Below are 24,060 nucleotides of genomic sequence, written 5' to 3'. Positions count from 1 at the left end.
AGTTCCACACCGAGTGTCCAGATATGTTTTATTAGTAATCAACAGATATGTCCCATCAAGAAAATGGCTAAACGTTACCCAAGTGTAGAGGGAAGAGTGGGGTGTCCGCATTTCGTAATAGTCTATATTTTCCACAGATTCCGAGTTTAAACAAGAATAATTTGGAGTAGATCGACCAAAAAAACAAAGAATAGAGAGAGGCAAACGTTTTATATCCTATGTAAAACTGATGAGGGACGGTCTAGTCCAATAGACTAAGCAATTCCGAGGAACACCCACCTAGCTTAACGGTTCCACACTCGGATCAGTTCCAACAGTTCCAGTTCCAGCAGAGGATCTGGATTTCCCACTTCTAGTGTACAGTACATCAAAACAAACTTTGAATTCTAGTTCTTAATAGGGTCTTAATTCCAAACCCTAAATCTGAGAAAAACCCCTCCAATTGAGAATTATTTATGTCTAAATATCTAAAATAAATGATGAAGGTAAGAAGTATTATTTCAAATTAATAAAAATTATGTATGTATTTTATGTATGTATTGTACAGTACATACTTTTTAGATTTTGAAAATAAAAGATTTATAAAGTTGTAATCTCTCTCCCACTCTGGCATCCCTCTCCAGACTCCTCAGGGATAAAATTTAAGGTGAAAAGTTCGTCTTAAACTATGAATTATCCATTTTATTATTAATTATTTTACTTGTTTTAATAAAAAGGAAGAATATGTGACTGAGTATTGTTCTAGAAGAAAGATGGACTTTGTTCTCGAAGTTTCCTTCTAGATATATCAGGAACATTGTAGAACTTTTGTCTGCCAGGTATATAAGCGAGGTCATCCTTCCAGATTACAGTCGACTTCCCCTATAACACTGTTGATTTTTCTGTTTTATATGAATTCCATGTTGTACGAGTCACTTAGATTTTACAAATACGTGAGCCGTTCACAGTCCGGCACACATATTTGTAAAATCTAAGTGACTGGTACAACATGGAATTCGCATAAAACGGAAAAATCAACAGTGTTATGGGGGGGGTCGACTGGTACTTCACAGAAAAATCTTAGTTACGCCACTGGTCTTCCATATTTTTTTAAAACCCTTCTCGATTGTATTCTCAAGAATAAGATATATAAAAATTCATGCAAGTTCAGATTTTTATGAGAAAATAAAATTTAAAAAAGAAGTACAGTACATACTGATACATCATTATAAAAAGTTTTATTATTTCATAACGACGACATACACCACCATATCAATGTTATTCTCGGGATTTCAAATGCGCCAGAGAAGATTTTTGACAATACCAGACTTAGCAGAAGATTTAGTTTTAAACTGTAATAAGTAGATTTACTAAACTACATTACGTTGTGATTTAAAGCGAATTGCCTTGTTACCAGGGATACTTTTTCTTTCAAGTTGCAACGACTTGGGCGTAACGTGTGCATCCAAATAACAAACGGATTGAGAAAAATGGGATAAGTGAGCCGGATCGCGGAAACCTGGAGGAAGTAATTTCGTCCGGTGGCTCCAAACAGTCTAATCTACAAGTCGAAATCCGTGTTTTGGACGTTTTAGACATCGCGTAAAGTAGTCGCTAATCGCTGGATCGGGTGGTTAATCCCTCAGGTTTGACAGAATGCCGTGACGTTAATCCAGCCTATTTAAAAAAAATCCGATCGGTCTAGGCTACCGGCTAGCACGGGGATTATCTGCACTCTTGCCTTTTTTTCTCCTTCCCGAATCCATTCTAATATAAAAGAAAATGATATTATAAGTAAGACTTTAATTAAAGAAAAATAAGATCTACGTTGTTCGTTAATAGGAATATCATAAAAGAGGAATAGTAGATCCTCTTTTAAACCACAGAATCGTCTCTTCAAAATCTGGTTACCTTTTGTTAACGTTGTTCTATCATTAACGTATCGAAAACGGTTCGTTTGTGGCGATAAATGGAAGCAACGAAGTGTTTAAATACCGCAAAAGCCACACCGAACACACAGCCGAGGGAGGGAGAGAAGCCAAAAAGCTTTCTCTCCTCCCCCACGAATATGAGGTATTCGGTAATGGACTAACGCGATTGCTTATTAATTGCGTTCCGAAATTAGATATATAAAGACCCGGTGTTGTTATATCGGATTTCGGTTCGGAAGTTATCAAATTCCATTATGACCAACAACCGCTTCATTAGTCGGGTGCAATCACGGAAACCGTTCATAAATCTGGATACGAGTATCCTCCATTTTTCTGTCATTAATCGTTCCGGTGTGACGTTTGCGGGAGTGAAGAAATTTTAAATAAGAGTTTAAATAGAAGTAAGATTTTCTTTTATTTTTATTACGAATAGAGTAATAAGTGAAAACGACTTGAAGTAAACCACCTCCTCCAACTGGTTTCCATGTAATAACTTGTGTATCGTTCCAATTTTATTGGGTATGTTAGAGCATGTATTTTTTATTGAGAAATCCGATGAGATAATATAGATCAGATAGCGTTATTAACCTAGCTACAAGATGGATAAACAGAGTTTCGCACTTTTTGGATTTAGTTTACCACTGGAAAATATCAAATTTGTACGCTTTTCGTTAATAATAACTACCGAAAAAAACTCCAGTACACATTATTATTATTATCAAAATGACAAAAAGCTGTAACGTAAACCTACTTTAAACAAAACAGAAGACAAACTTTAATTAACGGTGTCATTCGATATTATTCATTATGTAAAGGAGTTGAAAGTTTAATTTTTCATAGATTTTATAAGAATTTTTTTCTGTAGATTTTAAAAATAGAAACTCTTAGAATGTAAAATCATATATCAGGTTATATAAGTGTGTGTTCTTTTATTATTAGACCTATACTGTTACGTATTGTAAATTATCTATGATTGATAGAATCAAAATCTAGTTTCTCTGTCCCTTTACAGTTATGTTTTTTTTCCTTCCGAGATGCAAAAAAGTGCATTTTAGTAATTCTTAGAGAAACTCGTAAATCAATGTTTGTCCATTGGTAAGAAAAAAAAAAAATATGGAGAAATGCTTAAGATATAAAAATATGGCTCGGAATTCACAATAATAGACTCATAAATGTTATGTGAAAGTATTGGAATGCACCCCCAAACTGCGCTTTCAAATAAACGTCATTGCTGGTCAAGTTTATAGCCAGCTTGGTTGTCGAGCCTGTCTTCAAACGGTCGACACACTGTTTTATACTCACCCCTAGACAATAAGTAACTCGCCGATCACGGTTATAAAGTACTACATTCCGGAAGTTCAGCTTTGTCTAGGATTCGGCTCCCCCCTTTTTTTTCCGGATAAATAAGTAGAATGTTTCTTTATAGGTGTTGTCCGTCGCTAAATTGTCCCTTAATGGATTAACGCTATCCGCAAACCGTTTTACATCCCTAAAGCTGTCTTCCTGTGCCTCACTTAACATTGTACGATACGCGATACACGAGTTTGGAGAATTAATTGAATCGAATTTCCAACTGAAAAATTATAATATATTAAATAAGAATTATTATTCATTTTTGTAAGATTTTATCGATAAAATAATTACTAAAATATAAGAAAATCGAATTTTTCATTTTTAACCAGGGGTCGCTAGTAATTTGAAATTATTGGTTGATTCGAATCTAAGCTTAGCCAATCGGAAGTTACCGTTATTATATTCGAATTTAAACGATCCTATAGGAATAAGAATACCGTTAAAATGGAATTTAAACTTTCCAATGGGATTGTTATTATTGTTTTCGATCTGACGTAAGAGGGGCAGTGAGGAGTTTATAATTGTCACTTCCTATTAGATCGTTTTATTGTTATTACGAAAATAATTTATTAATAGAATAGGAGGGAAGGAAAACGAAGATAAATTAATTCGTGGATAGAATAAAATCCTATTAGAGACAGGTTTAAAAATGTATGGACGGATAGGGAAGGTTAATGTATAAATGCAGAATTTAATCTTATTATTTACCGAATTTCGCGTCATTAAAAGGTTTTTATCTAATACTTTCCCTCGGGTATAAAAGAGCGACGTACTGGATAGGTCGTGATGTTTTATTCAAGATTGTTTTTCGCATTTTAATATATAGAGGAAACAAAAAAAAAAAAAATATATACAGATAAATAAAAAGTTACAATTTTCCTCCCACCCGTCAATAGGCCTCACCTTAAAACCAGGTAATCGGAGTGTAATTATCTAAAAATAAACCGAGTTATCCTTTATCCGGTGTTAGACTTTTTTTTTTCCTTTTCTTTTCTGTTGAGAGATGGGGAAGGTTTGCAGAAAGGAGGTTTCCAAATGGAGGAAGCGTAGATTGTTGCAGTCAGTCCGTCCACTCGACTCCAATCTCGCTGGTGTTTTGTCCTGTGGGAATAGACAGCCTGCTGAAACATCAAAGTAAGCCAGGTCTTAGACCATCACCTCCTCGCGGGCAAGATTAGATCGGAGATAATGAGTAAACTGCATTAGTGGCACATCCGATGGAGACAAGACGATGCCAGGCAAACTTATCGTTCCAGATGCAAGTTTTAATAGATTCGAGAGCGCGCGGACGCCTCGCTTTACTAATAAATCAACAAATGTACCGTTTAATGCAGCCGTTAAGCAAATAAGATCTCCATATTTTCCACTCGAAGCATTTAGGAAGATTGCCACTAAAACGCGAACGGCACCGATTGAGAGGGAGCCGTAAATTCGGGGCGGAGCGGGGGGAGGTACGAAGAAGGAAAAGAAAAGAGAAGAGGGATTAGGGAGGAAGGAGGATCGTGGGAGGAGGAAAGAAGGAGAGATAAACGCGTCGGGAGTGTTAATATCGCGTCGTCGGTGCGCGCTAAGTCCTCGGGCGATGTTTGCCGGAGGAGGTCTAGGCCGCCTAATCTCCGTATAATTAAATTTAAATCTCTGGAGCCGCTCCACCACGGAACGCCGTTTGGCCCGGTCCATCCGCACAAACAAACAAGCGAGCCTTAATTTAGGGAGGCGGGCTTTAATCGCCAACCAAACAAAACGGGGGGAGGGAGAGATTCCGCATTCGACCTTAATCATCCTCCGCCGCCATTAAACAACACCACACATCAATCAATGGGCCATAATACGACCGCAAATTTATTTCTGCAAATTCGGAGACAGAAATTTTTTCTCATTTATTTATATATTTACATGGGGCCCGTCGCTTCTGGCCGTGTCGTCACCGCATCTAAAAATAAAAAAGTTTGTCTTTTAATAATTGTACGGAAGGATGGAACGGAGGAAGAAGAAGAAGAGGAGGAGGAGGAAAGAGAGAAAAGCTTATAAATTTATTAAAATGTATCTGGCCGCCTATAAAGGAAGATAAAGAAACGACCGATATTAAGGGCAGGCATCGATTGAAGTCTGGCACGGAACGGTGGGGTGTCAAATAAATATTGGTAATTTACCCGCTTCTACTTAATATCCCGGTTTTTGCCGGTTACATAAAACATCCGAAATACCCGGGGCCGTCCCGTCTGCTTCCCACTCCTCTCCTCTCTCTCTCTTACGCTTAATGCGGATTTTTGCCCAGGACCGGAGCGTCTCGTCCCCTAATGTTTCCTCCTACTCGCCATGGCTAGAGGCTGCGCGACGCGACCGCTTAACGGGGGGTGGTTCCCCGCCGCGCGGTCGATTCCGCCGACTCGTTCCAGACTCTAATGGAGACAACTGGTATTGGCAAGGCTCCTTATCGATCGGAGCGGCGACAGGAGACTCGGAGAGTTTCTCTCGTCCAACAAGTGGTAACCTGTTGAAAATATCCGAGACCGTATCTCTTTACAAGACGAACGGCGGGTGACCCCGAACGTACNTAGTTTTATCGCTAGATGGAGACTCTTTAACCTGTTTAAGGGAATCTTATTTGGACGGGTTTGTGCCTCTCGGGACGAGCGACTCTCTCTCTCTCTCTCTCACCCCTAACGAGTCCCGCGTCTGCACGAGATGCTTTCTTGTCTGATGTGTCAAAACATCCTGTGCCCGGCTTTCCTCTAATTCCCCGATAAAAAAGAAAAAAAAAACCCTCCACCCCGTTCGTTCCAACTTCTTCTTCTACCTTCTCTACGCGCGGCCTCTACGCGCGCCGCCGCCGCCGCCGTCGCCGCGCCGTTCCGTCTTTTAATCTCTCTCTCTCTCTCTCTCTCTCTCGTCTTTCTTCCTTTCGGAACCGACCTCCACTCGATTAAAACCCGTCCGCTCTTTCCCCAAGGCGTCTTTTCAACTTAATTAAACGGTTTTTGCCAGGCCGACGCCCTCCCCGGAGTTTAACAAGGTAGAAGTAACGTCGGGCCGCTGTTTGTCCGGCGATAACGTCGAATATATAGCGACGCTCGGAGATTTAAACCGCGAAAAAGTCAATCTAGCGTGAAGAGTTCGCTTCTTTTTTCTCGCTTGCCAAACCGGCAATACGGGAATATAAATGCGCTTGACAAATGCCGTCGCACTTAATCAACACCCGCTCCGCCATCTGTCGGCATCGAGCGGAAGCTGCTATAACGCCATTTAATATTAAATCTCTGGCTCTCTCTCTCTCTTTTTTTTTTTTTTTTTTTTTCAAAAAATATCGCCCCTCTCGTGACCACTTTACACAGCGCAACAGGGTGGTCGCCGCTGGAAATAAATTTCACAAACTTTTCCTTTTAAAAACTGTCTACTCTACGTAACCCGGGGGTTAAGTTTGAATATGATTAATGATTCGGACGTTTAAAACGCGCGGTTGGTCAAAAGTGTTTCCTTGTTTCCCAGGCCAACACGCTGAGACTTCTTCCGAAGGGTTTTAAAAATTGTTTAAACGGGACAGAGGAATGAGCAACAACGTTTCCGTCCGTCCGTCCGACAGCATTTTTCACCATTAAGGATCGTCTGGGAATGTCCGTTTTTTTTCCATATTTTTTAAATTTCTATACCGGACTTTCTATGTCTCATACATAGAATATAAACAAGCGATAAATATTAGAAAAATCTCACTTCTTTAAATTTCTATCGAGAGTTGCGGTTGTTAAGAGGAAGATGGAGAAGAAGAGGAGGAGGAGCAGGAGGAGGAGGAGGAGGAAAAAAATGATGATGCTGGAAAAATACCGATCTTAATGGATTAGGATGGGAACACAAATTAAACTTCGAACAAAAAACAGGAATGGTTGGGTCGGACATTTTGACATTCCTGGAATATTTTCGGTAGAAGAAGATTAACAGAGAATCAGGTGCGACTCGGCTTTTCTCGCCGGCCATCTTTAACGTCACAACGCTTCTCCCCCCGTCTCTAAGGAATTCTAAAGCTCTTTATATCCATAAGCGGTGTTTAAAAATGGGGAGAAGCGTTTTCATATTGGATAAAACTCCTCGTTCGAATGGAGTTTAAAGTATTCCCTTTCGATAAACCTTCATCGTATAATATAATATATATATATTTAATAATGAAAAAAACTATTTAGAACATTTAAAATTGCATAAACGACTCAAAAGTAGATTTATATAAAAGGTGGTGTAAACCGTCATCCGGCGCCATGTTGAAAGCTTAGCGACTGATCGCTCGGTTTCGGAAGGATGGAAAAATGCGAGCGTAGTTAATATAAACGACATTTAATTCGATTATTCGCTTTATAGTTTTATCGCTAGATGGAGACTCTTTAACCTGTTTAAGGGAATCTTATTTGGACGGGTTTGTGCCTCTCGGGACGAGCGACTCTCTCTCTCTCTCTCTCTCACCCCTAACGAGATAAAGTAGGATTCTAAATTATATTGTGGCAATTGCCGAGACATGTCGGACGGGCCCGCCGGCTTCCGAGTCGAATTAAATATAAAGATAATCAACTCATTCACCCGTGCCAGCCGGCAATAGTTGTTTGCGATTAATGGCGAATTACGTATATCAAATCGCGCGCGCGCCGGCACGCATCGTAAAGAAAAGTGTGTACACACACACACACACACACACAAACACCGGGCACACAAAACCCTTAACAGGCCGCAGAAACGTCGTGTCTTGTTTTCTTTGCTACGTCCCCGCGACACCACCCGAGCCTATGATGAAATGTCCTCGGGCCTATTAGCTAATGAAGATTGTGTTTCGCTGATTTTTTTCCCATTTGTTGAAAGAAAAGTTTAATTTTTTTTTTTCCTTTCTCCGGCATCCCCCATCGATTTTTTTGGTAATTGGTATGTCTCCAACCGGCGGAACGACCAAAAAAAAAGAGAAGAGAACAAGGAGGAAAAAAAAACTAACGTGGGAGATAATAATAAAGTAGAGAAAGCGGCATTGCTTCCTATCTTGGCGTGTGTCTGATCTTTGGCCCCAGGCAAGGCGGAAGTTCACCGAAACGGATGTTACGTTAACACTCCAACTTGGACTAAAAGTGATATTCCAACGATATTGTGGTAAATCCCGACTAAAGCTACCTTATCGCGGTTCTCTTGTCTTCTCGTTTCGACTGTTATTGCTTCGAACGTCGACACATTTCTTCGTAACTCCCGTCTCTAACTCCTTCCTCCTTTAATTGGTTCCTATCACTTAAGCGTTACCGATAAACCTCAAATTCCAGTTGGGAAGTAACGCTTGCATACTCACAATGCAATGTAAATTTATGTATTTGCTAAGAGAGGTTATAGAAAACACAAGATTCTATTCTCTACAATCTGTAGTTAATGTGTTTTACCATGTCTACGCGCAATAGAACTAATAGATACTCGTGTACTAAATGTAAAATCATTGTCTTCTATATTTTATAGACTAGTATTATATTATGTAGTGTATAAATTAATACCACTCATTTAAGCAGTGTATTATCAAAGTGATACAATGTAATACAATCAATACGTTCTCAATGTAATATGAGCTAGTACTTAGCCAAGTATGTTTTGTGTTACTAGTGTTTTTTATATTATAAAAATTCATAAATTCTTTTGTTAAATTACTTATTCAGTCGACCCCCCCTATAACACTGTTGATAATTCCGTATTATATGAATTCCATGTTGTACGAGTCACTTAGATTTTACAAATACGTGAGCCATTCACAGCCCGGCACAAGTATTTGTAAAATCTAAGTGACTCGTACAACATGGAATTCATATAAAACGGAATTATCAACAGTGTTATAGAGGGGTCGACTTGTATAGGCATTCAGACTTATAACTTATGTTTATAATATAGATTATTTGTATGGATAAAAGCATTAAACTGTGTATTTATTCTACAATTGTAAATAGTGTTATAAATTAGTTTAAATTTAACCCATTTTATAACTTAAAAGTAATATATAATACGGTTAATATTACATTGCTATAGAAACGTAATAAGCTGCAGTTATCGTTAGCGGCATAAGCGACAGCTGGCCCCATTTCGTAATATTAGCTTGGATAAACTATCAATCCTCCTGAAAAAATTGCCAGCATTCCAGTTACATCTGTCGACTGTACTGTAGAAAAGAAATCTCTAAACACTGTAAAACAAACAGTCGATCGTCGAAAGTGGAGGCAACCCAGACAGATATCATCGAATTCTACTTCTAAAATGGAGAAAAGGATCCGAAAAATCATATTTAACGAGCGTTAAACTAATTGGACAATGGCTGGGAGGGTTAAAGTTCACACCGGAAGCCATCGCGCTCGAGTGGTTGATCTACTACACGATTTAATAAACTCGACAACACCGATCCGATAAATCCGATATTTGCAAGTTGATCGCGAGGGATTACAGCATTTGACACGTGGGAGTAACTCCGAATGCGATAGTAACGAGTTTGTTATGTGACGTAGTACAAAAAAAGGGAGCGTAACGGAACTCGGAAATCCAAGGATGGAAGCTCAACCCGAAGTGGAGAGAAAGTAATAAGAAGGAATAGTTAATTTATTCATCTTCATCATCAATCATCTTACTAATACCTTAGCGGGCGAAAGACTAATGACGTCGTTTATTGAATTGTCACAAGAAATAACATATTTTGTCATGACGAGGCAAATTTTTTTTTTTTTTCCTCTACTAAAACCCGTCCATTATCAATTTTTATTATCGTCCCCGCTCGCGTAATTGATTAATGCCCCGTTAAGTAATTACGAATAAAGTTTTAATAAAACGCCAATAATTTATGGACAAACGATAACTCGAATATCCACACAAGACTCCTGAGGTTACAACGCCAACCCCCTCTCCCTCCCAATGATTAAAGTCGTTATTTGTCTTTGGGGAGGAACGACGGACGGAAAAATCTGTAACGGAAGCGTTTTTTTATTATTGAGGCCGGTGTCACGCGTAGGGATCTTTCGGGGTAAATTCCCCGAACAAAACGGTTAAGTAGGGATAAAATCGGGAGATAAGACAAAGCAGGAAACAAACCAGACACTGAAGAAAAGGAACATCATCGAAGAGTGAAAGGATTGCAATGAGGCAAATGCGTTCTATCGGATGATAAATTGGTCCAATTTTTCTAAGAGGTTGAAAAAAATTGACCATCTCCAAAAATCTAGAAATCGTCGTAAATTTTAAAAGTGCTTCTGGCCTTTCTTTCTTCCTCCTCCTCCTCCTCTCTCTAACGCATTCCAACCGATACAAAAGGTTCGGTTGCTCATGGGATAAAAAGCCAAACAAAACGATTTAACACAATGGATTTTAAAGGCGGCCATTATCAGATATTTTTGGGTTATTAACAGAACGTTTGGATCGGTCCGTTAATTACCTGATTAGTTTTAATGTTAAATTAGTAAATCAGATAGGGCAATCGTCGTCGCCGATAACAATATTCATTTCCGCCATTGGAAATTAAACGAGCGCCATTATCTCTTCCTCGATTGCTACACGATTAAAAAAAAAAAAAAGCGCGCGCGTATGTCGTCACCATCCTCCTACGTAACGATCTCGAACCCATTTGCCACGTTTGCCTCCTGGTTATGCGATTTGGAAACTTGCGGAACGTTAAGATGCAAGATGCTTTCCAAGAGAATGGCAAAACTTGAATCACTCCCGAGCAATCCGTGGCATCCAGGGCCTTGGTATCATTTTATTTTCTCCTGTTTCTATCTCGTCTAACCATAATTAAGCCGAAGGAAGGTGCCTAGTGTACCGAAGGGTGTGGAATATGTCAGTACTCAGCAGGCTTAAAGATGCAACTCCATAAGAAAACATGGATGCGCCCCTCATCCAGAATAGGTTGACTTAAACTGTACCACTTTCTACACTTTTATATAATTCCATTCTTTGTATAAGTAGGCCTGAATTCTTTTCTAAGACACGATGCCTTCACAGTACAATTGCATTTACTACAGTGTCTTTATCAATATATACACTTTCTGTACACCCACCTTTACTATTGTTTAATATTCAATATATATTCTCTGTAATTTTGAGCGAATACGAGTATTTCTATTCAGTAGTATATAAACTAAAACAAGAAGAATATAAAGTAGAGCTTCTTGTGTGTGAACCAAGATGAATCCATTATATAAGACTTACGAATCTGCAAGTATATTCTTAATTATTCATATATAAATACGCTGTATTGTAACAAAGCTTAAGTTATATAAATGTACAGTACAGTCTCTTATATAAGTGTGTATTGTAGATTCTATTTTTGTACAAAGTACATATTTTTCTGTATTGAATACTATATATAGGAAGAATGCAATACTTATTCTTCTGTACACGAGTATCTATAGCCAAGGTATCTTATATATAAACTCTTTAAATATATTTTACTGTATTTAATGTGTTTTCTAGTTTAGCCAGTCTCATATTTTACTACAGTCGACCCCCTATAACACTGTTGATTATTCTGTTTTATATGAATTCCATGTTGTACGAGTCACTTAGATTTTACAAATACATGTGCCAGGCTGTGAATGGCTCACATATTTGTAAAATCTAAGTGACTCGTACAACATGGAATTCATATAAAATGGAATAATCAACAGTGTTATAGGGGGTTCGACTGTATTAATGTTAAACCAAGTTTACAGTCGGTTTCAAAACAGTTTCAAAAGTCCTATTTTATCATCTCGAATAGGACTTTCATGGAAGGTTTTCGAATTAAAATCCTTCATGAATGGACTAAGAAATGAATGTGAAATCTTACACGTAAGAAAGCTTAGTGTGTCTTCTACAAATACAAAAATCCTTTTGGAACCGACTGTATATAGTCTTCTTGTGTTACGTGTGGTTTCTCGAACAGCACCGTATCTTTAACTTTCGTTTAGAGAGATGTGTGCTGATCAAATATTGAATACTTGGAATACAATGGATACGTTTAGACCACGAAACAAAGCCATAAAAGTAAAGATTTTCGAAACTATTTAATTAAAGTTTAGTCGGATGTGTTAGGCCATGTTTTGAGATAAAGGAAAATTTGTAAGATATACACCAATAAGAGTAGGGATAAAACGGGAGGGGGTCTTTGCGAATATTGTTTTTTATCCTTATTATTTTAGGGTTTCATCAAGACAAGAACGTACAGTATAACCGAGATAATCTGTACTTTATTCCTTTTTTTTTACCAATAAAAGAAAGAGATAAACCGGATAAATTATCGATCGAACACGTGGAATTACATAAATTTTTAGACTATAAAATTAAAAATTGTTCACATTTTAATGCGAAAACCCGCAGCGAAGTTACTTGGAAAGGAACAGAAGGTTAACAATGGAAAATTAATGCTTTTTATCGAATTGAAGAGCACCGAGAACGAAGAAAGTTTAAAATTTTAGTAAACAACTTTAAAAAAAAAAAAAAACTATTGAGATGAATGGAAAAATTAAACGAGATATTCAAAGTTTAAACTGGTTTTTAATGATCGATAAATATCGTTTCTCGTTCGTTCATAATACACTTCGTTAGTTTCTATTCAAACTTTAAAATCGTTCGTCTTATAGTGGGTGCAGTTTTATATTTATCCGGTTAAACGGGAGAGAGAAGACGCCTTCTTAATTTCCATCCCTTTGACTTCTTTTCTTTTGTCGAGAATACAGAATGTCTTCTGTACAAACAACATCGTATCGTTCAAGATAATGTTAAACACTTGCTAGAAAGGTGGGTGTGACGTTCGAAACCACCCTTTTATTGAAGCAGAAAGGCTCCGAAATGTCAAAAACTCTTCGCAGAATTAATACGAGGTGGAGGACATTGGAGAAAACCTGGAGAAATTCGAAAAGAGGAAAAAAATATCCCCGTTCCAGAGAAGGTGATACTTAATTAAAATCCGAAACTTTATAAATGTTAAACAGAACTTAGTTTCCTAGCACCTGGCCTATCGATTTTCTTCATTTAAGGAGTATTAACACGCGTTTTTTAAACTTAAATCATGTAAATTTCTCTACAATTTAGTCCAAATTGAAATTTTGAATATTACTTTACCTCCCGCCGCTGTGTGCTGTTTGCTATTCTCTTAGCTGTTAATAATTTTATTTCTTTTATTTTGATTTTAATCTGTAAAAAAATGTCACACCACTTAACACTTAATCGAAGACATAAAGGCAATTTTAAATATGGCGACCGGCAAGAACCCCCTAGTTGGACATTTAACAGACATATGCGAATTAAGAGGGTCGCTTGGCGCCGATCTTCGTCTTGCGCTTTATTGAAATAGGCGCCGTCTGCATAACTGAATTTTCTTTTTTTATTTTCAAAAATGGCGAGAATATGGCATTTAAAATGACCTAAAAATTTGGAGGTTTTACAAATAATCTAATTAGCAACAGTACTGTACTAAAATATGCGCTTCCACACTTTCGTGAACAGTTTCAATATTTTCTCCCGCTGAAGAATCGTATAAAAAATACAGCAAAATAATAAAGAGGTCAGCTAAAGTATCAATTATTTTAACTATTCTGTGTTTTAATTTTTCAAAAATTCCTATTTGTTTCACTGATAAACTAACACAGCAACCCCCCTTTGAGTGCTAAACTAACACAGCAATCCCTCTTTGACTGATAAACTAACACAGCAATCTCTCTTTGACTGCTAAACTAACACAGCAATCCCTCTTTGACTGNTGGACTTCTAAACTAACAGAGCAATTTTCTGTGACTGATGATCTAAAACAGCAATCCCCTTTGACTGCTGAACTAACACAGCAATCCCTGTTTCACTGCTGAACTAACACAGCAATCTCTGTTTGATTTCTAAACTAACACAGCAATTTTCTTTGACTGATGATCTAAAACAGCAATCCTTATTGGACTTCTAAACTAACAGAGCAATTTTCTGTGACTGATGATCTAAAACAGCAATCCCCTTTGACTGCTGAACTAACACAGCAATCCCTGTTTCACTGCTGAACTAACACAGCAATCTCTGTTTGATTTCTAAACTAACACAGCAATTTTCTTTGACTGATGATCTAAAACAGCAATCCTTATTGGACTTCTAAACTAACAGAGCAATTTTCTGTGACTGATGATCTAAAACAGCAATCCCCTTTGACTGCTGAACTAACACAGCAATCCCTGTTTCACTGCTGAACTAACACAGCAATCTCTGTTTGATTTCTAAACTAACACAGCAATTTTCTTTGACTGATGATCTAAAACAGCAATCCTTATTGGACTTCTAAACTAACAGAGCAATTTTCTGTGACTGATGATCTAAAACAGCAATCCCCTTTGACTGCTGAACTAACACAGCAATCCCTGTTTCACTGCTGAACTAACACAGCAATCTCTGTTTGATTTCTAAACTAACACAGCAATTTTCTTTGACTGATGATCTAAAACAGCAATCCTTATTGGACTTCTAAACTAACAGAGCAATTTTCTGTGACTGATGATCTAAAACAGCAATCCCCTTTGACTGCTGAACTAACACAGCAATCCCTGTTTCACTGCTGAACTAACACAGCAATCTCTGTTTGATTTCTAAACTAACACAGCAATTTTCTTTGACTGATGATCTAAAACAGCAATCCTTATTGGACTTCTAAACTAACAGAGCAATTTTCTGTGACTGATGATCTAAAACAGCAATCCCCTTTGACTGCTGAACTAACACAGCAATCCCTGTTTCACTGCTGAACTAACACAGCAATCTCTGTTTGATTTCTAAACTAACACAGCAATTTTCTTTGACTGATGATCTAAAACAGCAATCCTTATTGGACTTCTAAACTAACAGAGCAATTTTCTGTGACTGATGATCTAAAACAGCAATCCCCTTTGACTGCTGAACTAACACAGCAATCCCTGTTTCACTGCTGAACTAACACAGCAATCTCTGTTTGATTTCTAAACTAACACAGCAATTTTCTTTGACTGATGATCTAAAACAGCAATCCTTATTGGACTTCTAAACTAACAGAGCAATTTTCTGTGACTGATGATCTAAAACAGCAATCCCCTTTGACTGCTGAACTAACACAGCAATCCCTGTTTCACTGCTGAACTAACACAGCAATCTCTGTTTGACTGCTAAACTAACACAGCAATCCCTGTTTCACTGCTAAACTAACACAGCAATTCTTCTTTCACTGCTAAACTAACATAGCAATTCCTCTTTCACTTCTGAACTAACACAGCAATTCCTCTTTGATTTCTAACTAACACAGCAATCTCTCTTTGATTTCTCAACTAACAGAGCAATTTTCTTTGACTGATGATATAAAACATCAATCCCTATTGGACTGCTGAACTAGCACAGCAATCTCTCTTTCACTTCTAAACTAACACAGCAATTCCTCTTTCACTGCTAAACTAACACAGTAATTCTCCTTTCACTGCTAAACTAACACATCAACTCCTGTTAGTTTGCCTGCTAAAACTGGAATTACCAAAAACTATGTTCGAAAGAAACCATTAGAAAACATACCGTATTGTATTACTATATTACGTGAAGTTACTGAAATATTATTCCACTTATTGCTGTGGTAATACTCGTATTATATGCTTTAAATCATTAGCGATTACTGAAATTTGGCTATAGTTAAAGCTGTATTGCTTCACTCTGGAGTAGTATAAATGTTCATCGCTGTAGTAGTAAAATTTAATGAATAAAAATGGAAGAATTAACTATTCAATTCGCATTTATTGGATTATAAGAAGAATTATTACAATTATTACATAATGCAAAGCAAAATATAATATTAAAAGAATACGAGCGTATAAAATATTATAAGTAGTTACTGGAACCAGTAACTTTTAACTATAATAGAATATTTAGGGAAAATACTACTGCAGTAGTAACAAACCCTATAGAAAAGTACTGTTAGTGTTGGGATATTATTGAATTTTTTATTACTCTAACAGGATAAGTAAGAGATTTTGTGTGAATAGTGTTTAGTATTACTGATAGAACACTGTATATGTCTGTAATAATTACCGAGGAGGCGAAAAAAATACACAAGTGGAAACATTGAGAAAGACAAACGTTACTCGATCCTTCTTTAACAGCTGGAGAATTCGAAATCGAGTAATTTAAACTTTCCATTGTTTGTCGTCGACGGAAGGACACTAGACTCGAAGGAATTCGGTTTCTGTACAAATGGAAATTGCTCGTTTCCTATAGCGTCGTTAGCCATGCGGAACGATCCCTCGTTCGAGAAGACGGAAGAAAGACGAGAAGAAAGTTCACACACCTTGTCACAAAACTCTTCATGTCGTCAGATACTCGACTATCACGTGTATTCTCAAGCAATAACAGTCAAACATTCAAGTGTTATTCGCCCAAGAACACACGAGGTAGAACGAGTCGTCGGCGAGTCAAAATCTGGTATTAAAATGTCGTACGGTTAAAACCGAGGGGGGGGGAGAAAAACGGGAGTAAAAAAAGGTGGAGTCTTCACCCCCGCTTCACTTTTAAATCATTGGTCGATATACTTCTGACGTCAGGCGCGCGCTCCTTCTATATACTCCGAGGGGGGATTTGTATAAAAGTTGCACGCGCGCTACGGGGATTAGGAAGACGTAATTGCCAGACGCCATTAAGGGTATATCTACTGCTAATACTACTATTTAATCGGAATTTGCAAAGTATCACGTTTGCTTAAAGAGGAAATCCGAAGTGAAAGGAGAAAATTGCGAGAGAGCGAACAAATCCGCAACAGTTTGTATCTATTTGTAGTGACAACACACGGTCCAGTCGATATATCCTCGTCTTGTTTAGACGCACCCCACACTAGCAAATCGAAGAACAAAAATATCACGTTTCCTCCTTTAAATCTAAAGAATTATTGCGTATTTATGCAATCTCCGTACAACACGGGGAATTTTTTTTTTTCCCTACGATCTTCCCCTTCTTAATATACGTCGTCTGTTTGGTGTTTATGTTTATATCGACATACTTTGTAACGATAAACATCTGTAGATAAGAAGTGCCGTTTCCTATCCACAAACTTTAAACGGGAGAGAGGGACGTTTTAATCTCTCGAAGAAAAACTCTCTGCCTCTTCCAATCTCTGGTGAACATCCAGATGAAAAGCATCTATACAGTTTCTCTGTTGAAAATGCTCGCGTGATTTTCTATTCTTTTAGTATTTAATATACTCGTATTCATCCAAAGTATCCACTTTCTGACCAGCAACAGTATGAAAAGCGTTGTATATGATATTATTTCTCATATTAGATCGGTAAATATAAATACACTGAAGTCTTACTATAGCTTAAAGCACGTATCCTTACCTACAGAAGTGTATTAGTGAAAAATAACTGTATACAACACATAAAAAGGCCTACAGTATCTTTATAATACATAGAAATTTTCTATACAAAGACTAATACTTGCCTAGACAAACGGATCTACCGCCACTTTAGATAATATTCACGAATAATGAATAATATATACAAGTCGACCCCCCTATAACACTGTTGATAATTCCGTTTTATATGAATTCCATGTTGTACGAGTCACTTATATTTTACAAATACGTGTGCCAGGCTGTGAATGGCTCNGGAAGAATGCAATACTTATTCTTCTGTACACGAGTATCTATAGCCAAGGTATCTTATATATAAACTCTTTAAATATATTTTACTGTATTTAATGTGTTTTCTAGTTTAGCCAGTCTCATATTTTACTACAGTCGACCCCCTATAACACTGTTGATTATTCCATTTTATATGAATTCCATGTTGTAGGAGTCACTTAGATTTTACAAATACATGTGCCAATAAAACGGAATTATCAACAGTGTTATAGAGGGGTCGACTTGTATTAAATAAAATTCTCGTACACACACACACACAATTCCCCCCAAAAATAATTTTTAAAAGAGAAAGAAACACACGTCAGGATGCTCTCCTCACGCCATGGCTATAGAAAAAACACAGATTACACCACATTGCGAAACGATAAACACTGCCCAAAAATCCCCTAAAAATTACTCCTAAAAACCTCCGCCACAGGATAGTTTCGGGTAATAAAATAGTAAATTATATATTTAACCATAAATGCTATTATGGGAACAATAGTAATAGAAGTAAAAAAAGAAAAAAGGCAACGTCGATATCTTAATTGGTGCAGATGGCGTACAAGAGGAGAATCAACCTCTGAACTGTGGCACTTGAAAGGAGAGTAACCGAGCAACGATACTTCACCTATATTAATCTTTGTGCAGGTTTAACGCAACATCTGCCATGTTTCGCCATCAGGTAAAGGTAGATATTGTTGACACACTCGTCGTCACACTTGTCCTTTCTCCTATTCTTTTCATTGTAGGACAAAGAATTAATACTTGGAACCTTTACTAATATGTAAAAAAAGAAACACCAGAGTGGTCCGTCACGCGGGTAGGAATTTTAATAAGTCCACACACTCTATGGTAGGATGGAAGAAGGGGAAAATTCGTAGGAGGGGGGCTTGATTTATAAGGTATTAAAATTAACCTCGTATTCTCAAAATGGTAATTATGGGGCTACAAATTTGTTCGATGACTCACCGTCTCCTCTTTATGAGATTCACTCAAGAAATTAATGCTGACCGCAACTATAAATTTTCTAGGGTTTTTTTCACCCCCCTACTCCCCATAGTTTAGTTTTATATCTAGTTTATTAATTACGAGGGCTTAAAATTAATTTTTTTCCGATACTATCAACGGTACAGCTCTTGTATACAACAAGAAGAATTGTACTGTGTGACGAAACAGCGGTAGAACTCGTAGAGGAAGTAGGCATCGCAGGCATAAGCATATTAGCAGATAAATATAGGCATTAATACGTGTATAAATAGTTGAAAAGTAGGCTGGTAGGCATTAACGAACTAGTAAGTCAATGATATGAGGCATAAGCATTAATATATTAGCCAGTAGTCATTAGTAGATAAATGTAGGCATTAATATGTATGTAAACAGTTAATTAGTAAATATTAGTCAGTAAATACAGTAGGCAATAACATAAACCGCAGTGTATCAATAATACACCTTCCTTAATGGTAAATTCTTCTTATCTAAGGAGAAAAATTCATCCTGAGAAGACGATCTCTCTGATTTTTGGATAATGAAATTCTTCTTCAACGTATTATTTACTATTATATAGTTTATGTGTTACGTAGAGTGTATTGTATGCGATTATTATAACCTTAAAATGTAATAGTGATGATGCAAATGATGATTTGAATGTAAATATTCCAGGATGAACGTATAACATTCATCACATAGCAGTTATGTTACATCATCTGTTAACGTGATTTACAATACTCGAAATTAATTCTGACGTAACAGGTGTAGAAGTAAAAGGAAGCCCTCCATCAAATTCAATTTTGTAGATTGTCAATTAGGGATTCGGAGGGCTACAATTTGTCAACGAATAACCTTTCTCGAAAGTCACGTTTAAAGAAAATTCCCTATATTAATCGAATGTTACGGGGCTTTACTTTAAAAGAATTCAAAGCGTAACAAAAGTTACGATCCGATTTAACCATAGACTTTACTTACTAGAGGAAAACACGGCGAAGATTTCGAGGAAAATAAACGTCGGGAACTAAAAGCAGAAGTAAATTTAAGTGTCTTAACACTAAGCAACACAAAACAAGTCGAATTTACAGGATTTCTTAAATTACTCATTGTTACAACAATACAAAATAGTGCCCTATTAAGCTATACGTTACGCTATTGTTTAGGAGTGATGCGTAACGAATAATTGAAAATAAGGCGAACTATCTCTAAATAACACAAACAACTTCATTATAAAGAGACGTTTATGCAAATCGAAAGTTGATAAACCCTATTAAAAAAGAACGTTTAGTGACTCTCGGGACACAAAACAGTAGTTTTATATTAATTTTTCGACCATAGGAAATCGAATTTTAGGTTAGAGAGAGAGTGTTTCTAACGGAGCGGGGGAGCAAACAAAAACTGATAATAGCGTGACCACAACACACTATTCATTATTCGGCTTAAGTAGGGATGTAAAAGCCAAGAAGAAGTTTTGACAACAGGCATTAAGGACACAATGCAGGCAAAGACCCCGTCTGGGGGCATTACTGGACTCTGATGGACGACTACCTTTTTTTTTTTTTCTATTGTCCACTCGGGCACGCGACAGTGTTTAGGGGTACTCAAGTCGGTTCTTGCGCAATTTCTTCCCTCCTCTTTCCTCTGACGTGGTAGAATCTCGATCCAGTTGGCTAAATCCTTAACGAAAAGAGATTAAACTCCTAACAGAGGTAAACCTCCAATGGAGTTTAAATCCCCCCCGACGGGGATTTTTTTGTTTTATTCTTAAACACCAATTTGTGTGTGCAAACGGCGGTGGGTTTGACAAATAATTTCAAAGCACGTTAACGAATCAGAAATTAGTACTTTAATCGTTCATCACGTTCACGTGCTCGAACATCGTCCCTATTGATAAATTGGATTAGAAGCTCGCGTTTAAAATTAAGCTGACGTAATTTATATTAAAATATTAACTTGCCTAAACATTAGTTAATTTCCGGATGAATTCCGAAACATTTTAGCCAACTACACGACGGAGGATAAATTCTTAAAAACGTTTAAAATAAAAATTAAAAGGAGAAGTGAAAGTGAAAATGGAACCCCCTCATCTCGAGTTACGCGACGGATTAATCCATATTCGTTCACGTGACCTCACCTAGATCCAATAAAGATTTTCACTAGTAAAAATGTCAATAAACCAGGAAGTTTACATTTTTATTCTCGAGGGAAACCTGGAAGTTTAAGTCGACTTATTCTCGCTTGGGTGCCTATTTTCTGCTACTACAGTATTAAAAAACGTTCCCTCTAACATCTGGATGTGCAATACACCCTATTAGAGAAAGAGAGAGGGAGATTCTTAAGTCAGAAAGTTAAAGAAATGGAAGAAAAAAAAAAACCCCCACCAAAACTAACGACATATTACAGAGATCGCCCCCGAAAAAAGTTAATTTAACCCGAGCCACACCTCCACTACATTACAACACTGCCGTGCTATTTTAGTAATATACACCACCATGCTATCTTACGTGATCTAATAAATTTCCGACATGTTGACACAACAAATAAGCATGATAATGCGCAATAATATCCTCTCTCTCTCTCTCTCTCTCTCCCCCTAGTACAATTTTCGCCCGTTAACCGGGACATCTAGACGAGTGGGCATATTATCTGGATAATCGGTTAACGGTTTAAAATTAATGAAGAAAACTTAATTTAATTATACATAACTAACATCTGGTCGTAAAAACATCACATAAATATCACTCGAAACGAGGTTAAGACTGTAAATAAAGACAATAGTGAGGACACTACTTCTATAACAATGCGGTAATAACTCTTCCTTTATTCGATTAGCTTTAATTATCGCTATTAACGAGTATCGAGTTTTTAACCCTGGAAACGGGGTGGTCAGACAAACAGATGTTCTCCGTTTTTTCCTACTTGTTGCGTGTTTTTTTAAAAGGGAGTAACGAGACACGTCTTAACTACGCGTATATAAAACAATACGGTGGCTTAATGGATTTCTATTTTACGGGGTGTGTGTGGTGTCGGATTTCGATTCTTCCCCCCTCTCTTTTTTTTAATAAGTAGGGGGGGGGTTTAAAAAACTTTGAATAAACTAGCCAATACGTGGATTAGTTTAAGTGTACCGCCCTCCAACTTCTCGGTCACAAACAAACTTACCTCTAGGAGTATTATTACTTCCTGTTGCTTCCCTTCGTTCCCTGGAGTGTGTCTGCCATTCGGACGAATGATTAGTCCTGGGCGCTTGCTTGATGAGATTTTATACAGCCAAAGCCACGTGCAATAAACGAATAAAGACGTCAGAAACCGGTAATTAGGAAGGGGGACGGTCGATCCTGCAAGACAAAAATTCTCGATTGGTTTTGAGTCAGGTTGATAGAGAAGTCACAAATCTACTTTTAAGACGTGCGACGTTAAACTACATCCAAAAGTTTTATACACGCACTCTAATCAACAGGTTTCTCTATCGATCGCTTGGTATGTGTGTGCGTGCGTGTGGAGTTTGCTTTTGTAAAAGCAAAACTAAAAGACACCTTACACTCTTCCAAGCGGGGATTTTTATACAAACGCGTATATTATATATACAAGCCTATATATATAGTATTTATTTTTCTACTCACCTGGGGTAATGACCGGGCGGGATTGTTGTAAAATTCGTCAGGATAGAAAAACCAGTCTGCGGCCTTTAAGGTGGCCAAGACTAAATTACTTGCTCGCAGCGGGATTGACGAGCGTCGTTTCAAATCCACGTCGAGGCAACGCATGGCATGAGGCCCGCAAAGATGACGTCAGCGCCTAGCCTCACGCAACATTGGTTGTTCTCCTGCCATGCCCGGAAAATTAACTTTCCTTGTGATAGGTCGAGCCACTCGCTGCTACCTACTGAGATGGATAATTAAAATTTCTTGTTGGGACATGTTTATTCTACGTGCTACACACTCTAAATCTACTACGAGAAATAACCCTACCGATTTTTTTTGGTCTTCTTTAGGAATTTTTATAAAACTTTGTCAATCGACAATTCCTATACGTATAATATTTTTCCTATTTACTTTACGACCGGCCCCTGTAAATCAATCTTCTCCGCAACGTTTCTAGAACAAGAAAGCCGACTTTAAGGGGTTAAATGCTTTAAAATTGCAAGATAAAGACGTCCATTCTTTTAATTTAAAAAAAAATAAATTAAAGAATTATATAAGGACATCATTAATGGACGGGAGGAGGTTAATATTTTCGTGTAGTCCGGTTGTTTAAATAAGATAATAGAGCAGACGGCAGCTTTTTTTACTGGTAACGAAGCAACTCGGGGTGACCGTAATTAATCCCTTGTGTCTGCTGGAATACCGGGGAAAGAAGAGGAAGGAGGAAGGAGGAGAAGAAAAAAAAATCGAAAGCTTCCCTTGGAAGCTCGGATTAACACGGTAACGAGTGGGATCATCTCTCGTCTTTCCAGCTGCCTCCCCATCTTCCGTCTCCCTGGAAACGGATCCGGGATGTCTGCGGAGAAAAATTGAGTCTGACCACCCGATAACCGCTAACATCACAAAATTAACTGGGCGTTATCATAATAGCTCAAACCGCAGGATAAACCGCATCAGAGTTCACCCCCGGTTACTATAGTAGCATCGTGGGAAAACGGTTAGAAAAACGAATTTTTCTTTTAACATATTTATCCTCCAAAATCTCTAACGGTTACCTGGCAGCCGGATTTTTCGAAAGACATAAAATTTACGACTGTCAATCACCGAAGCTTTCATCACTTTATAACTTCCACGTATTAAATACGAGACGATCTTTAAAGCATCTCGAAGATCAAGATAAAATCTAAGTGACTCGTACAATATGGAATTCATATAAAACGGAAAAATCAACAGTGTTATAGGGGGGGTCGACTGGTATAAGTATAGAGAGAAGATCATCTCGTGTCTATACTATTAAATTAATTTAAATTGAAGAGTTATAATGATAATAGCTATGCTTTATTCTCCTGTAATACTTAAAACTTTGACGAATATGTTTGTATATTTTAAAGATAAATGTATCCTACACAAGAATAAAATTTAAGATAGATAAAATGCAAATCTGTATTACTTCATCTTCCATAAATATATATAGATTTGTAAGATGCTGGAGAGGATCCATATAAACAACCATAAAGAGATAGCTTTGAGGTATATGAAAATCTTATTG

General features: G+C 37.4%; 1 long non-coding RNA gene across 1 annotated transcript; it reads right to left on the bottom strand.

Moving 5' to 3' along the window:
• Positions 1-1,038: 1,038 nt before the first annotated feature.
• Positions 1,039-22,843, bottom strand: LOC111634656. The gene is made up of 3 exons (XR_002758257.1): positions 22,491-22,843; positions 22,030-22,205; positions 1,039-1,746 (listed from the first exon to the last, which is right to left on the bottom strand). It is a non-coding gene; the product is annotated as an uncharacterized LOC111634656 (long non-coding RNA).
• Between the last annotated feature and the right edge of the window lie 1,217 nt (positions 22,844-24,060).

The sequence above is a fragment of the Centruroides sculpturatus genome, unplaced genomic scaffold, assembly GCF_000671375.1.
Source record: "Centruroides sculpturatus isolate CEXI.00-Female unplaced genomic scaffold, Cexi_2.0 scaffold899, whole genome shotgun sequence".
NCBI lineage: Eukaryota > Metazoa > Arthropoda > Arachnida > Scorpiones > Buthidae > Centruroides > Centruroides sculpturatus.
The sequence above is the reverse complement of the archived record's forward strand: the minus strand, read 5'-3'. Positions and strand labels throughout refer to the sequence as shown.